Source organism: Ursus arctos, unplaced genomic scaffold (genome assembly GCF_023065955.2).
Source record: "Ursus arctos isolate Adak ecotype North America unplaced genomic scaffold, UrsArc2.0 scaffold_27, whole genome shotgun sequence".
Classification (NCBI taxonomy): Eukaryota; Metazoa; Chordata; class Mammalia; order Carnivora; family Ursidae; genus Ursus; species Ursus arctos.
Genome location: NW_026622952.1, coordinates 11,855,325 through 11,870,733, shown reverse-complemented (window position 1 = coordinate 11,870,733; position 15,409 = coordinate 11,855,325). Strand labels below are relative to the sequence as shown.

Here is a 15,409-nt window from a genome sequence, read left to right as displayed (position 1 = left end):
AATGTGTATGCAGAATCCTACCCCTTCTCACTGCTCTGGCCAGGCTCACCGGGCCTATTCCAAAAGGTCCCTAACTGATCACCTTGCTGCGGCCTTTGTCCCCATTGGTTTATTTCAACAAGACAACCTGATTAATCCTGTGAAAACCTGAGCCGGGTCATGTCACTGCTCTGTGCGAAACTCTCCAGTGGCTCCCGTCTCATTTACAATGGCCTGCAAGTCTCCATGTGATGTGGCCCTATTACGTTTCTAGCGGCACCTGCTACGGACGGCTCTCTCCCTCCCTCCTTGACTCAGCTTCAGCCACACTGGCTTCCTTGCTGTTCCTCAAACAGATCAGGGACACTTTGCTTCAGGGATAGTGGACTTCCTATTCTTTCAGGCGACAGTACTTCCCAAAGATGCACGCTTACCACCACCAAGTCTTTCAAAAAGGCCACTTTCCCAGTGAGGTCTTCCCTCAACACCTGTTATGATACTTGTCATTTACTTTAAAACACTTCAGGATGGTCAGTAGTGTATTACGTATGTCTCCGTTCATTTGAATTTTAAGTCTAGAGATGGTCAGTTGATATGCAATCAAGAATGCACAGTTCTGGAATGCTCCGCTGGCATTCCACTGGAAAAGGCCACACTCCAAGGCGCTGCTCCAAGAGTTTCTATTGTCCCCATCTCAAACCACAATCGACACTGCTAATTAGCACAATAAATTTAAAAAAATAGGTCTTTATTCGTGAAACTACAAACCTGTTAAGTAGCATAGTGAAAGGAAGAATTGGCTTTCTTAGGTGAAATTAAAATCATCTCTATTGATTGGCTCCAATAGTTCACTACAATCATTTAGGGACTTAGGGACACAACCTAGCCTTACATAAACAGGTTATAAGAACCCAGCAAGGCTTGCAAATGGCACCCATTGGAAGAGACTTATTCCCTACGCTGCCCCATATCCAGACATTGGTCTGGAACGATTTGTAGTTCATGATCCCAATTAGAAGGCACAGAACCTTGGAGATGTGGAAAGGTCCCTGGGAACTCAGAACAGGTTTAATGAATGATTTCAGAACTGCTTTGCTAATAATTATTTGGGTAATAGATGTCATAAGCAGAATCTGGTTTGAGATGTGTTTTGGGTATTCCCTGATGGTGACATTATGGGGGAGCGTCAAACCCTCGTACCTCAAACTTCTTAGTGGCACCTTCATCTACCAAAAAGGACCTAAGAACTGAGCATATCTAAACCAACTTATGTCAAGTTTACAAAACCTTCTTATTTAAAATTTTTACCATCCTCCCACACTGCGTATCTCTATCCCTGTTTTATTTTTTATTTTTCTCTATCAACATCTAACATCCTTCATATGTTACCTTTTGGTGTTTATTGCCTGTCTCCCCCTGTAGACGATCTAAGAGCCACAAGGTCAGGGATTTCTCTCACAATCTATTCGTCTGCTTTCCTCACTACCATAACCCACTTACAATAGCAGCAGTGCCAGGTATAGTAATAATGCCTGGATATTTGTTAACTGAGTGAATAAAAAATGAGGGAGTGCTGAAAGGGTTCGGAAGAAAAGAGGATTACTTTCAGCTGGAAAAATCAAGAAAACATAGCGTTCAATCGTGACGTGGAAGAAAGACAACCAGAGTAGTCTAAATGTGTAGGCATGAATTAATTGCTTGCCAGTCAAAGAGAGTCACGTCCTTTAAGAAAGGTCAATGAGTCTCCCTGAACTGAAAGTGAAGGAGGCAGATATAATGTCAACAGAAGTTTTGTCCAAATTTCCAGTTGATTAAAAAGTGAAGTTTGAGGTCTCTCTTCAGATGGGTTACGGTTCTGGTTTTGTATCACTCGGTTGTGGGGCGATTCTCAAACTGGTCCACGATGGGTTGCGTGAGGCCCCGGTGGGAGTGGACTGGGAATCCCACAGGGGGCAGATTCGTCTGGGCATGCTCAGAGTGGGGCAAGATCTTTCTTCATCTGTCCCCAGAGATCTGGGAGAAGGGCATCTGGGGCAGAGAACGGTGTGAGCAAAAGCACTCAGGAAAGAAAATACAGACCACATGCAAGGAATACACAGAGCAAAGGGGGACTCCAGACAAAGGGTTGAAGATGTTGGGAGAGGAGGTACACGTCTCACTGGAGACCCCTTGATTCTGGCCAGCCACAGAGCCATCAGACATTTGGAAGTCAGGAAATATGACCAGAGCTGTGTTTAAGAAGGTTAATTGAGCAGCAGTGTGGGGAAAAGGCTGGGGACGCATGGCCGGGCTGGGTGGGAGACGGGGGGGGGGGGGGGGGGGGGGGACTAAGACATCCATGACTTCACGGCTACACTGGAAAGGGCTGGGAATACCTCTCCCGATGCCGTATTTCCCTCCCCACCCCCAGCACAGCTTCAGGCGATGCTTGGGCTGCGGCATAATGACCAGTGCTTATTTAACCTCTGTCTACGTTCTGCTGCTCGGGGAAGCAAGGGGGTTCTTCTAAGGACACGATGCCCAACTGACTCTCACACAGCGGCTACCCCTGCCAAGCAAATCGTACTTGTTTCTCGGTCACCTCTTCCCCTTTTGGCACCTCCTGGAGAAGATAGGAACCAGGCTTAGAAGGGCAGGCAGAGGCAGAAGAGAGGCGGGAGAGAACAAGGCCACCGAGGGGCCGGCTTGCGCCCATGCAACGCCCTTCACGTGGCTGACCTCTCTCTCGTGGTTCCTCCGCCAGAAATGCTGCCCACCAGAGCTCGGACCACGGCCAAGCAGGAGAGTGTGTGGGAGGGACGTGGGGGTGGCACTTGGAAGGGGCTGATTCCAACAGCCCTGCAACACTCCTGATTGAGAAACTCCTTCCCTGTCTTCAGGGACGTCCTCCATGCGATGCCTTCTAGAGTAAGGAGAGCCAAGCCCTCCCCGCGAATCTGGCCCTCTCCCCTGTCGCCTTTGCTCTCCTCAACTGCTCTTAGCAATTGCTTCTGACTCTCCCGACAAGCCAGAGGTCACCCTCCACCGCCTGGGAAACTGCTAATCACTGGAGTCTGACAACAAGTACAAGTGGATTTGCCTTGGCCCCGATCCCAGGCTAGAGCTTTTCGATTTCAGTCTGTGGCCACATTGGCCTCTCCGCTAGGAGACCTCTGCCCTCCCCCCTGCCTGTCCTGGGGCAAGTGCCCTTGGAGAGAGAGGCTTCTTCCTAGCCAGCCAGCCCAGCGGGGGAAGGAGCTGCTGGAGGGTAGGTCCTGGGGCACAAAGCAGGTTTAGTTATGCAAGTGAGAACCAGGAGACCAAGATCCTTCCCTCAAAGTTCTGAGGAATTTGGGGAGGGAGGGGGTGAAAGGGCATAAGCTACTGACCCAGCAGGCAGCTGCTCACCTGATCAGAAATAACCGTGTCCGTCTGATCTCTAGATGGGCATGTCCTTGGGGGCTTCTGAGAAGTGAACGTGTCAAGAGGTGATGTGAGGCGACTGGGTCCTGAACCAGGTAGCGTGCCAGGCTCTCTTACGTCGTCACACTGAATCCTCGGCCTCACCTTGAGGTGCGTGTATCGTGTCCCGTTTGTCAGCAGAAGAAACTAGAGCTGGGAAATATGCAGTAGCCAACCTAAGAGCACACAGCTAGAGACAGCCAATCTGGGGTCCAAACCCAGTTCTGGCTGATTCTAGAACCTGAGCTCTCTCAGCTACGCAGAAGCACCGCCTGCGGAGAGCGTCAAGAAGAATGACATTGAAGATTTCAGGCGTCTTTCTGGGAAAAGGTAACAACAACTCCATTAGGTCACCAAACTTCGTATGTTAAAATCCTAACTTCCAGTACCTCAGAATGTGATTATATATTTGGAGATAAGGTTTTTAAGAGGTAATGAAGTTAAAATAAAGTCATAAGTGTGGGTCCTAATCCGACATGACCGGCGCCTTTATAAGAACAGGAAAGCAGGACACAGACACCCAGAGCAAAGGCCGTCATGAGGACACAGGGAGAAGCCAGCCACCTACAAACCAAGGAGAGAGGCCTCAGAAGGAACCACCCCTGCCAGCACCCTGAGCTTGGACGTCTGGCCTCCAGAACCGAGAAAATAAATTCCCGTTGTTGAAGCCACGCTGTCTGTGGTCCTGTTATAGCAGCCCAAGCTGACCGAGACAAGTCCCCATGTTCTGGGCGCTCATTGTTTTCTAGACTCTGTACAGGGTATTCAATGTGGAGTTACGTTCAGAATCGAGTCCCCTCCAAGAGGGAGGCAGGGAGGCCGCTCAGCCTCTCAAAACAGGACTAGAAGTGTAGGAGGGAGACGGATAGACGCTGACCCCGCCTGATGGCAGGCAGAAGCTGACTCGAGGCGCTGGCTGGCAGGGGGAGGCCAGGCCCTTCTCCCCCCACCTACTCCGAGCAAGCGCAACTGTGTTTCTCCTCCCCTTCGATGATCACAGTGAAATGCAAGGCGCCTCACTCCGGGGACACCCTGATTCTCCCTGTTCCCTCCTGTCGGTCATCACCCAACGACCGCTGCTGACCTTCCGAAGTGCTAACTGACTTTATAGAGGCAGGGACAAGTGGGAAAACCCAGACAGGAGGCCGAATAAAATCTGTCTCCGAATTTGCTGAGCGCTTAATTTGAATACCTCCTATCAGGAGGGGACAGGAGTTAAGGCACAGGAAGGGAGAGGAAGAAAGCCCCTTTGAATTGCAAGGGTGGGGAAGGAACCAGGGGGTTTTACAAAAATGAGCCCAGATGTAGAGAGGGAGGTTGGAAATGGGTGTTTCCAGAAGAAAAAAGAATTTTCCTGCACACACGTTTGTGCAGACATACACTTGTGTATATGCATGTGTGTGTATGTATTTGTGCCCACACACAGACACACACACGCACACACACACACTCGCACACTTCATCTTCTGAAGTGCAAGGTCTTGGGGAATTTCCTACAGAGAGAAGGCCTTTGCCGGAGCTGCCCTACAGGGAAGATTGCAGCCCGTCTGCCACATTTTCCTGGATTCTTCAGTCAGTTAGAGAGAAGGCACAGAAACCAGGGCCTTCCTCAGTAAGACCAGAAGAATCTATATTTTTAGCATTCTGCAGTTCGGTATCCTTCAAACTTGGTAACTCTCAAGTGGACATCCTGATCATTTAAACCACAATTTCTGTGTTTTCTCCAGCCCAGAGTCCGTGCAGTTACTGCTAAAGGTCCCCAGTCCAGTCTCCTGCGTTTCCTTCCAAACCAACAGCCACGGCTCTAGAATTGCACCCACGACATTCGTGTGCAGTATTTAACAGCATGCTTTGTTTACTCCACTTTGACTCACATGCATAAAGCAGAAAAAGGAAAAACCTCTGCCTGACCTCATAGTCTAGAAGAGAATACATTCTGACCACACTTCATTACAAGCCTGAAAAATAACCCTTGTGAAAGGGGGAAAATTACCCGTGGTGTTTGTGCCTCAGCCAGGAAGTATAGCCTTTAGCTTGGGCTCCGAGGCCCAGCCGTCCACACACACAGGCCCACGGCAGCGTGCCTGCCTTTGCACCCCTCCCCTGAGCCCAAGCAGCTGGTGGGTCAGAAGTTTGGGCAAAGCACACGCCTGTTGGTTCCGGGCAGGACTGGAAAGTGCCTGGAGCTCCTTGGAGCCAAAGGAGCCCAAGGAGCAGTTGGCCCAAGGAGCTCGCTGGAGGCTAAGCGGCTGGGTGGGTCTCTCCAGAGAACTGAGCTGTGGTCCTGGGTACCCCGGCTGCAAACATCAAAACCACATAAAAGGTGCAGGAAATGGTGGTCAAAGAAGCCAGCAACAGTGATGGGGATGGCAGAGCAGGTGACGCCCACAGGGTGGCTGAAAGAATCTCAGCAGGGCCAATGCAGCAGAGAAGCTGGGCGCAGGGGAGGGGGACGGGGAGACACAAAAACTCTCTGGGTACTTTTTCTGAGCAGTCACAGTAATGAATACATTCAAGATCTCGGTTCCAAGCAATCCGTGCAGAGCTCTGGCCTGAGGACCGCAGGTTTGCCAAGTCTCAAGAACAGAGCTGACAGGGTAGCTAGACACACAATACGCAGAGAGGTTTTAAGGTGAATTTGCTGGGAATGATCTCAGATGACTTAATTCTGCTCTTGAAAAGAAGGAAGACTCTGGGGCGCCTGGGTGGCACAGCGGTTAAGCATCTGCCTTCGGCTCAGGGCGTGATCCTGGTGTTATGGGATCGAGCCCCACATCAGGCTCCTCCGCTATGAGCCTGCTTCTTCCTCTCCCACTCCCCCTGCTGTGTTCCCTCTCTCGCTGGCTGTCTCTATCTCTGTTGAATACATAAAAAAATCTTTAAAAAAAAGAAAAGAAAAGAAGGAAGACTCAGTATAGAAGTGGGTAGTTTGCTGCAGACTAAATATTTGTGTCTCTTCAAGATTCAGATGCTGAAACCCTACCCGCTAAGCTGATGGTACTAGGAGGTGGGGCTTTGGGAGGTGATGAGGTCAGGAGGGAACGGGATTAGTGCCCTTGTAAGAAGAGCCAGGCAAGAGCTTGCTACCTCCCTCTCTGCTCTGTACCCTGTGATGATGCCGTGAAAAGACAGCCATCTGCAAACCACAAAGCGGGTCCCCACCAGAGCCCAGATCTGCCTGCACCTTGATCTTGGACAGAATTCCCAGCCTCCAGAACTGTGAGAAAGAAATGTCTGCTGTTTAAGCCACCTGGTCTGTGGTATCTTGTTACTAAGACAGATAGTTTGCCCAGTTGTAGATTTAGAGACTACCATTTTATCAAGGAAATTTCTTACATAACGTTGGTGAAAAGACAGGCACTGTGCAGAAAACAGTAAGAAATAAATGAGTGAACACGTGGAATTTCAGAAACAAAACAGATGAACATAGGGGAAGGGAAGGAAAAATAAAATAAGATGAAAATTGAGAGGGAGGCAAACCATAAGGGACGCTGAACTCTAGGAAACAAACAGGGTTCCTGGAGGGAGGGGTGGGGATGGGGTAATTGGCTGATGGGCATCGAGAAGGACACGTGATGTAGTGAGCCCTGGGTGCTATATACAACTGATGAATCACTAAATTCTACCCTGAAAGTAATAATATATATATATATATATATATATATATATATATATGGAACAAAAAGACATTAAAGAAAAAGAAATGAGTGAAAGGAAGCATGTGTTGGAGAAAATCAGAAGGGGGAAGGGTTGCCTTTCCCACTGAAGTGGTCACAGCAGGTCTCACTGCTACAGGAAGACTTGTGTGGATGCATGGGGGTGGGTGGAGACATGTCGAGGGGGTTGGAAGGAGGGGGCATGGAGAGGTCCAGGATAGCGGGAAGCAGCAGAAAGGATCTGGAGGCCTTTCACGGTGCACTGGCCAATGCGAAAATGACTGGGCAAACACTCGGCTTAAGAGCTGGGCCAACTCAGTAGTCCCACCTGATGACACAGAGCCCACCTGAGCTTTCTAATGCACCTGGCATTTTGCCAACTGCCCCTCCATGGAGGGAATGATGAATAAATCAGGAATGCTGACTTGCAGATATTGCCTAGCTTCTTAAAAAAAATTTCTAAATGAAAGGGAATAAGAGTTGTGGGATGACACTCCCGGAAATTAGTCCGGGTGTTAGTAACGCTCCCATTGAGAAGATGTGGAAAGTGAAGGTCAGAACTTATGCAAAGTTCCCCAGCTGCTAAATGGCCGAGTTGGCCTGGAAACCCACATTTGTCTGGCTCCAAAGCCTGTGTCTTTTTCTCCTGTACCAAACAAAATCCAGGTCTGGAGAGGATATAGCTCAGATTCAAAGCAACGCATCCGGATGGGTCTTCAAAAGGGACCTTTGGTCAACTAGAAGAGAAGACAGACCTCGTTGCTTTGTTCCTTGGTGGGGAGGTTCAAGACCGTGTGACAGGATACAGGACACCAGGAGTCTGGGGAAGAAGAGAAAGAGATTCGATTAAAAATGGAGTTGGCTGGGTGCAAATTAGTTAACCTCTAATAAATGGGGTAAATAGCAGGATGTAATTAACCGCTGCTTAAAGAGGACCCTGGGTATTTCCCTCAGTGAGCAAACCCCTGGGGATTGTTATGCTAATTCCAACTGAAAAGGTAGAGAGAGACTACAATTCGTAATCTGGAAAAGAATAGAGCACATTTAGCTATTTTCCTTTTGTATGTTGATGCCAGATGGCCCAAATCTTTTTTTTTTTTTAAGACAAAAACTGGATTATACAGAAGATTAGATTAGACGGAGGAAAATTTACAGTCAGAAGGGCAACTTCGCATGGTAGGCCAATCGAGGCAGATGTTGGGAGCGGGGTGCGTGGGCAGGTGGGGCCATCGTTCTGCTGGAGCGGCTCAGAACTGCCTCCCACGGAGAAGCTAGAGGGAGCCGAGTCCTCAGGCTCCTCACCTCTGCTCCTCCTTTTGTTCCTCTGTCGGGCTGGTAATCGGAGTCCCATCCAGCTGGGGGAGGTTGTTCAAGGCGCCGGCTCCAGAAAACTATGCTTTTGACCGAAGTGAACTGATCAATATCAGCCAGTGACAAAGCCTTTTGCTTTTTGCGAACATTGTTACTTAATTGTTAATTAGGTGGATATTTTTCATCCATGAATTGTTGGTTCTTGGCCTTTCCCTTCAGTCTACCTGAAAACTCAGACATAAGGGCTTCAGGGTTTCTTAATGACTAAGGGTTTCTAAAGCCACTGACCGATGGGCTAAGTGGGCCCCGCTCCTCACTCAAGCAGAGCTCAAGCTGACACTGCGATGCGTCTCTTTGCACTGCCCCGCACCTGGGCAAGCGGTGATCCAGTCACAGAGGGGATCGGGACATGCCATTGCAAAATATGCCACTTTGGCATAAGGATTGTTTTGAGCTGAAGGCAAGTGAAAAAAAAACTAGATGTAAGAAGAGAGCTCTGCTCTCCTTCCCATCCACCTAGAAGCAGAACATAAATTTCCCATGTGCAGGTGTCTCCTTCCCCCCGCATGTAAGAAAGAGAACAACCCTTATCACCAGGGACACAGACGGCACTAAGAGGAGTCTGTACAAATAAACCTTACTAAATAACCTTTATCTACCATTAGTTTCCCTCATATATTTCCTAGGTGCCCTTCCATAATTTATCAGCCCTAGAAGCCCAATCTTCCTTTGTCCAATCATTTTTCTACAATTATTGCCCTTTGTTAAAATGGCATATAAGTCCTGAAGTTGAACCACATCTTTGGTTTTCATTTTTCTGTGAAGCCCCTGTGCATGTAAAAACAAACAAACAAACAAACAAACAAACAAAAAACAAACTAACATCAATTAAAATTAAATGCCTTTTCTCCTGTTAACCTGTCTTTGTCAGTTTAATTTGCAGGCCCTGGGTATGAACCTAAGAGGGTACAGGAAAGATTTTTTTTCCCTCCCCTACAGTTATTTATTTATTTATTTTTAAGATTTTATTTATTTATTCGACAGAGATAGAGACAGCCAGCGAGAGAGGGAACACAAGCAGGGGGAGTGGGAGAGGAAGAAGCAGGCTCATAGCGGAGGAGCCTGATGTGGGGCTCGATCCCAGAACGCCGGGATCACGCCCTGAGCCGAAGGCAGATGCTTAACCGCTGTGCCACCCAGGCGCCCCCCATCCCTCCCCTACAGTTATGATGATAGTTAACCAACTGTTATACAAAGAAAACCTCAGCGAGGCCAAAATGTGGATGCAGGTAGGGGAAGAAAGGGATAAAGAAAGGGGGGGTAATCAGAAGGGGGAATGAAACATGAGAGACTATGGACTATGAGAAACAAACTGAGGGCCGCAGAGGGGAGGGGCGTGGGGGAGTGGGATAGACTGGTGATGGGTAGTGAGGAGGGCACGTGCTGCATGGTGCCCTGGGTGTTATAAGCAACTAATGAATCATCGAACTTTACATCGGAAACCAGGGATGTACTGTATGGTGACTAACGTAATAAAAAAATCATTAAAAAAAAATGTGGACGCAAAGAACAGGATAAACGTCTGAAAGGCAGGACACACACTCCTCACACTTACGGGGCAGGAAGGACTGCGTCCAGTACTGTCTACAGAATGCAGGTGGGGACATCATGGATAATGATGATCTAGGGCTGTGATGGCAAACAAGTGGCACAACGTGGCTCTTCTGTAACTTTGTTGTTGTTGGTTTTAGTGTTTCTCCAATGAAGTAATGCCCCAAAGTCCCAGATTTTCTGTGATAGTGTCAATTTGGGGCTGTTTTTCTTGCTTTCAGTAAAAGAAGATTTAGAAAATATTAAAACAAATGTGATTAATGTTTACTTCTTGGTAAGAATTTTTACAGGGATAACTTTCTAAGTCCAAAAATCCTTCCTGAGCATGTACTCGAATGTTTGGTTTGGAATATATGTTCACCAAGACTGGATCCTTAGAAAGGCGATTTAGACATTTTTTGGGGGGTCCTAAAACAAGTAAATAATAATTATGTTATTTTTCCTAGTTTTACAGATGGTAAAGTTAAGATCCAGAACAACCGACTTGCTTGAGATGATGGCAGTGTCACTAGAGTTGGGCCCACCCCTAGGTCATCTGGTATCTAGGTTGGCTCATCGGTCACAGCACAGATTTTCTAGAGAGCTTTTGCATCATCTTGGCTCTCTTACAGCTTCAGACCAATTGCTCATCTATTTTTAGCAGGCAAAACCACTGGGGAAGAGAGAGGTTAACAAATGAAAGGACAAGATACAAGGCACAAGGATGGAATCAATGTCAGAGGTGGGATAAAAGTTAAAAAAGAAAAGAAAAAGGACCTAAAAGAGAAGTGAAGGATAACATTTAAGTAGATGAAATGCATTTTATTCGAATAGGCCTTTTTCTTCCATTTCCCTAATCCCACAGCATAGTGCATCCCTTTCTTGTCTGAATCCCCCTGGCATGTTGTTTGTTCTTCCCTAATGACATTTATTAGATCCTGCCCCACAGTAACATACAATGACATTCCCACCCTGGCTAGCCCAACTAAATTATAAACTCTTTGAAGACACAGTCAGTGTTTTGGACAAATTTGTTTCCCCCCCCCGAGTTTAATGTGTTTGTTGAATAAATGAACAAAGCAATATTCACAGCTACGGTGACCATCCCTCCCCCTGCCCCCCCAAAATGCCAACTCCATTTTTATCTCCTATTTGGAGAAGTATTTGTTCCCCAAATTCGATTTTGAAAAGCTGAAGTTCTATCAAGCTGCTTGGGACATTAGCACAAAACATACAAATAAAAACTACCAACTGCAGGAGCTTCTTCAGGAGCAAAAGAGGGACAGATAGGAGCTAGAGGCTGTCCTTTGTCTTGTGGATTTGTCGCGGGCATTTTAGTGTCCCTGGCTTTGGGGAAGGAAAGGAGATGCCCGTGGAAGTTCGGGCTTGGGGTTGATGGGGAGCTCTCCTTCTCAGATTCACCCAAGGTGGGAAAGGGACTAGACCTTAAAAACTGCCCTGGCCCAACTCTTCATCTGCAGATGAAGAGACTGAGACCCTGGGAGACTGTCCTGCCCAAGATCACAAAGCTAAAGAGTGGCATAGCCTAGATGCAATAGTTTTCGAATAAAGTAGTGAACCAAGCAATGTATTAAAACCTTTCTGCAGAGACCCTAAGGTTAGAAACCTAGCATTTTAAATCATTAGCAAGTGCTACAGTATTATGCATAGAAAATAAATGTGACAAAGTCAGGACTAAAACTTGAGGCTATGTTCTTGACATTGCTTGATGTTTAGTCTAAATGCTGCAGTACCTTCATGCACTGTTTCCGAATCCTGACTTGATGGGCAGAGGTGGGCAGGGAAGGACAGGCATTCCTCAATTCCATTTGTACGTGTTGCCCGAAAACACACAGTGGACACATACTTTTCTGCTTTGAGGAGCATAAGACAGCTTCCCAGTCCTTTTGAGCATTCTCACTGCCAGAGGGGAAGCTCCTCATTCTGCTCATCTCGGGACCCCAGCCACTGGGTCCATGCAAAGCTTCAGGTGGGAGTAATGAACAGGGTACTTTCTCTGCTCAGGAAAGAGGAATCCACAGACCCTTTCTTTCCAATGCCACCTTGATTAATTCATTAATGGGTTTTCGGGCAAGTTTTATTCAGGCACTTTGGGACACGGCAGTGAGTCAGAGGTTGGCATTGAAACCAGAATAGAAGCCACAGTCCTCTTTGGGGATCTGACTCCGGGCTTTAAATTCCCAGATCACACAACTTCCTAATTGGAAAGAAATGTTCTTAAATAAGAGCAGGGGTTTTGCCAGGCCCGCCAGTGACTAATAAGGTCGGTCTAAGGACTGTCTGATGAAAGAGAAGTTGGATTTACATGTCACAGTGAATTTTTAAAGTATTTTCACCCCGAGGTTTACTGCTGAATATAAATAAAATACCTCTCCTTGGGCAATCCCACCCCAACTCCTGCAGATATGCCTCCTTAATTATATTAACTTTGAAATGACATTCAAACAATGTCTTCCTACTCAACGCCTTTGTTTCCTCCAAGATCTACCTTATAGACAAGCCATTTCACAAGGTTCCTGTGTAAACTGATTGTTTCCCACCCCCAGCCTGCACACTAATTGGAGACAAGTTTTAACATCTCTACGGCCAGTATCGGGTAGCCCTCATATTGTATTCATTAAACCGTGTACCAAATGGCTTGCACACTTAACAATACCAAACATTAAAAATTAAGAAAAAATTATTTAGGGTGCTTACAGAGGATCGGATAAATACAAAATTTAAATTTCATTTGCTTAAATTCTCACAACTGAAGGCTAATTCCCGAGTTGAGGAGAGATTTTTTTTTTTTTTTTTTTTTTTTTTTTAGTCTCTCAAAAATCAGGGATTCGCTTTCGTAATGACAGCTGCTCTTGGCGTAAATACGTTGAGTCCGAAGCCGCGGCTCCCCTCCGGGGTGCGGGCGCGCAGGCGCGGGCACACACACGTGGACACACACACACACACGCACACGCGCCCGCCCACACCACCTTCCTTGTGAATCGCCTGCGGGATTTATGGGCTTCGCCACCAAGGATTACTGTCAGGTGCCGAAAGCAAGCCTTTGTCCTTGGGCATTCCCCCCCTTCCCCGGATTTGACGGTTATTTACCGGCCACGTGAGCGCTGGGCTGGGGTCGGGCAGGGGGAACAAAGGCTAGCGGAGCGCGGCCGGTGGGGCCCAGGGACGGCTCCCCAGCTCCAGGGACACATATGAAATCAGCCCAGACCGGCCTCCGACCGAGAGGCTCCTCCAAGAGAAATCTTGTCCAAGCCCTGGTAAAGGCGTCGGCGTGTCCTGAGGCCCGGAGAGCTCTCAGCCGGGGGCCTGGCAGAGCCCGGTTCCTGGGCCGCCCGAGACGAACGGGGCCCGGGGCGGTCGGGGCTGGGGGTGCTCCTAGGAAAGGACGCACACTCCTGGTGTACCAGTGAGAGAGTCTTTAGAGTCTTACAGCCGGCTCAGCAAATGAGAAACCGGGACAGAGGCCCCCTTTGCCCCTGGGAGGAAGTACACACCCCTCCCCACGGGGGAGGACACGCAGTGAGCCTTGGACCGCTGACCTCGCACCCCGAGGGCTTGGCGCCCCAGAGCCGCCACTCGGAGGCCTCGGTCGGTGTGCGGTTGTGGCCCCTTCCAGGGCCTGATCGGCGTGCCTCTGGCGTAAAATTTCGTAAAAAGTCAGTGTTCAAAAATGCATTGCTTTTTAAAGACAATTAAAATTAACAAATTGTAAAAAAAAAAAATCCATGAACAAAATATTAAATTCTAAATACCGACAGGATCCTCGCGGTGCCGTGCTGGGCCATTTTGTAGTCCGAGGGAAAAGGAAGATTCTCCCTACTCGACCCGGGCGTCGGGGGATTCTCGGCGCAGCGGGAGGGGAGCGCGGGGGGCAGGCCTCGGAAGTGGAGACCCCCTCCCGAGGCCCCGTAGGGGAGTGGAAGGGGGGCCCTGGGGGCCCGGAGGTGAGAGCTCCGGGGAGCCGCTCTGCCAGCAACAAAGGCCGAGCGGAAGGTCGAGTTGGGGGCGGGAAGGACCCCGCGGGTTCGGCGGCCTTCGCTGCTGGGGTCGTGCTTCCAGGCGAGACCCGGAATGGAACACTCGACTCGGTTGCTACCAGCGCCGCGAGCGAGTCCTGCAGTTCCCCCCGCTCGGTGGTTAATTCTCGCTAACAAGATTTGGCAAGATGTCGGGCGAATAATTTTTGGCTTCTGTCGTGTACCCACCGCGGCGCGCACAAACCCCCTGCCAAAAGCGGCCTCTGGGAAATTAAATGCCTAAGTAAAACTGGGGGCGGGAGGAACGCTACATGACCCGGAAAGAGGGATGGAATCGCCCTCAGAACTTATTAAATCCTTTACGCGTCAATTTCTCAGGCTCTAGCTTCGCACCAAATGTAGACCCTAATTGTCATTTCCTGAGAAAACTAATTCACATGTATGCAAGAGGAGGTGAGGACTTTTCCAAAAGCCGAAAACGTCGGGTTTTTCCCCCACCCGGATTCAATAAACATCTTTAGGAAGCGTGGACGGGAGTGGCACCCCTGCCTTCCTCCATAGGAACAACACTCCGGCAATTAATGCCTGCCTCTGGGTCGTAAAGCAACAAACCCAACACCTCGCTGTTACTGGGCTTCGGGGCAGGAGGGCATTTCTCTTTCATCTTGTAAGCTGGGGCTTGCCCACGTTCCTCGGGAAGCTATAAAGCTGATTTAATGGCTTGAGATGAAAATCGATCACGCTAATGCATAAGCTAACGTCTGCGGAGTCGCGCTGATAAAACGACCGGCCAGGCGGAACGCACTCCTTAAGCCCGGGGCGAGGAGGTCCCCCCCGCCCCGGCCTTGCCCCCTGGGCAGCGGGGTTAACGGTGCCTTCTTCACTCCGGTGCGCGGGAGGAGAGCTGCGAGGCTGCTAAGGGGGAAGCACGGAGGTAAAAAACCCCACGAAACCTCCAAACCGAGCCCCGGCCCCGTTAGGCCGGCTTCCTGGCTGGCCGTTCTCCGTGCGCCGAACGCCACATAGCCGCGGCGGGGTGGAGTGGCTGCACCACGACTACTGTCGGGAGGGTCGCGCGCCGCGGAGGCCCGGGCCGGCCGGCCGGCCGGCTGCAACCCGCGCCGCCGCGCTCCATTCACAAAGTCCCGGTGCTGCCGCTCGCCTGGCGGTCGGAGGCCGCCTCCCTCTTCCTCTAGGTCTCGGTTTTATGAATGGGCCTGACGGCGAGCGCCGAGCGCCCTGTTTACTCCGCTCTTTGTGACGTCGTGTTCCCATGACTGGGCGCCAGCGGCCCTCACTCCATTCACGCGCAGGGGAGGGGGCGGAGGAGGGGCCGGCGGGGCGGAGGGAGCCGGGACGGGGCGGGGAGCCGGCGCTGGGGGCGGGGGGAGGGCGCGAGGCCCGGAATGGCAAGAGGCGGGGCCTCGGGAGGTA

At 49.6% G+C, this 15,409-nt stretch overlaps 1 long non-coding RNA gene across 1 annotated transcript; it reads right to left on the bottom strand.

The window, feature by feature from the left end:
• Positions 1 to 686: 686 nt before the first annotated feature.
• On the bottom strand, positions 687 to 15,222 carry LOC130541918 (uncharacterized). The gene is made up of 4 exons (XR_008956024.1): positions 13,089 to 15,222; positions 7,832 to 7,896; positions 3,367 to 3,573; positions 687 to 2,007 (listed from the first exon to the last, which is right to left on the bottom strand). It is a non-coding gene; the product is annotated as an uncharacterized LOC130541918 (long non-coding RNA).
• Between the last annotated feature and the right edge of the window lie 187 nt (positions 15,223 to 15,409).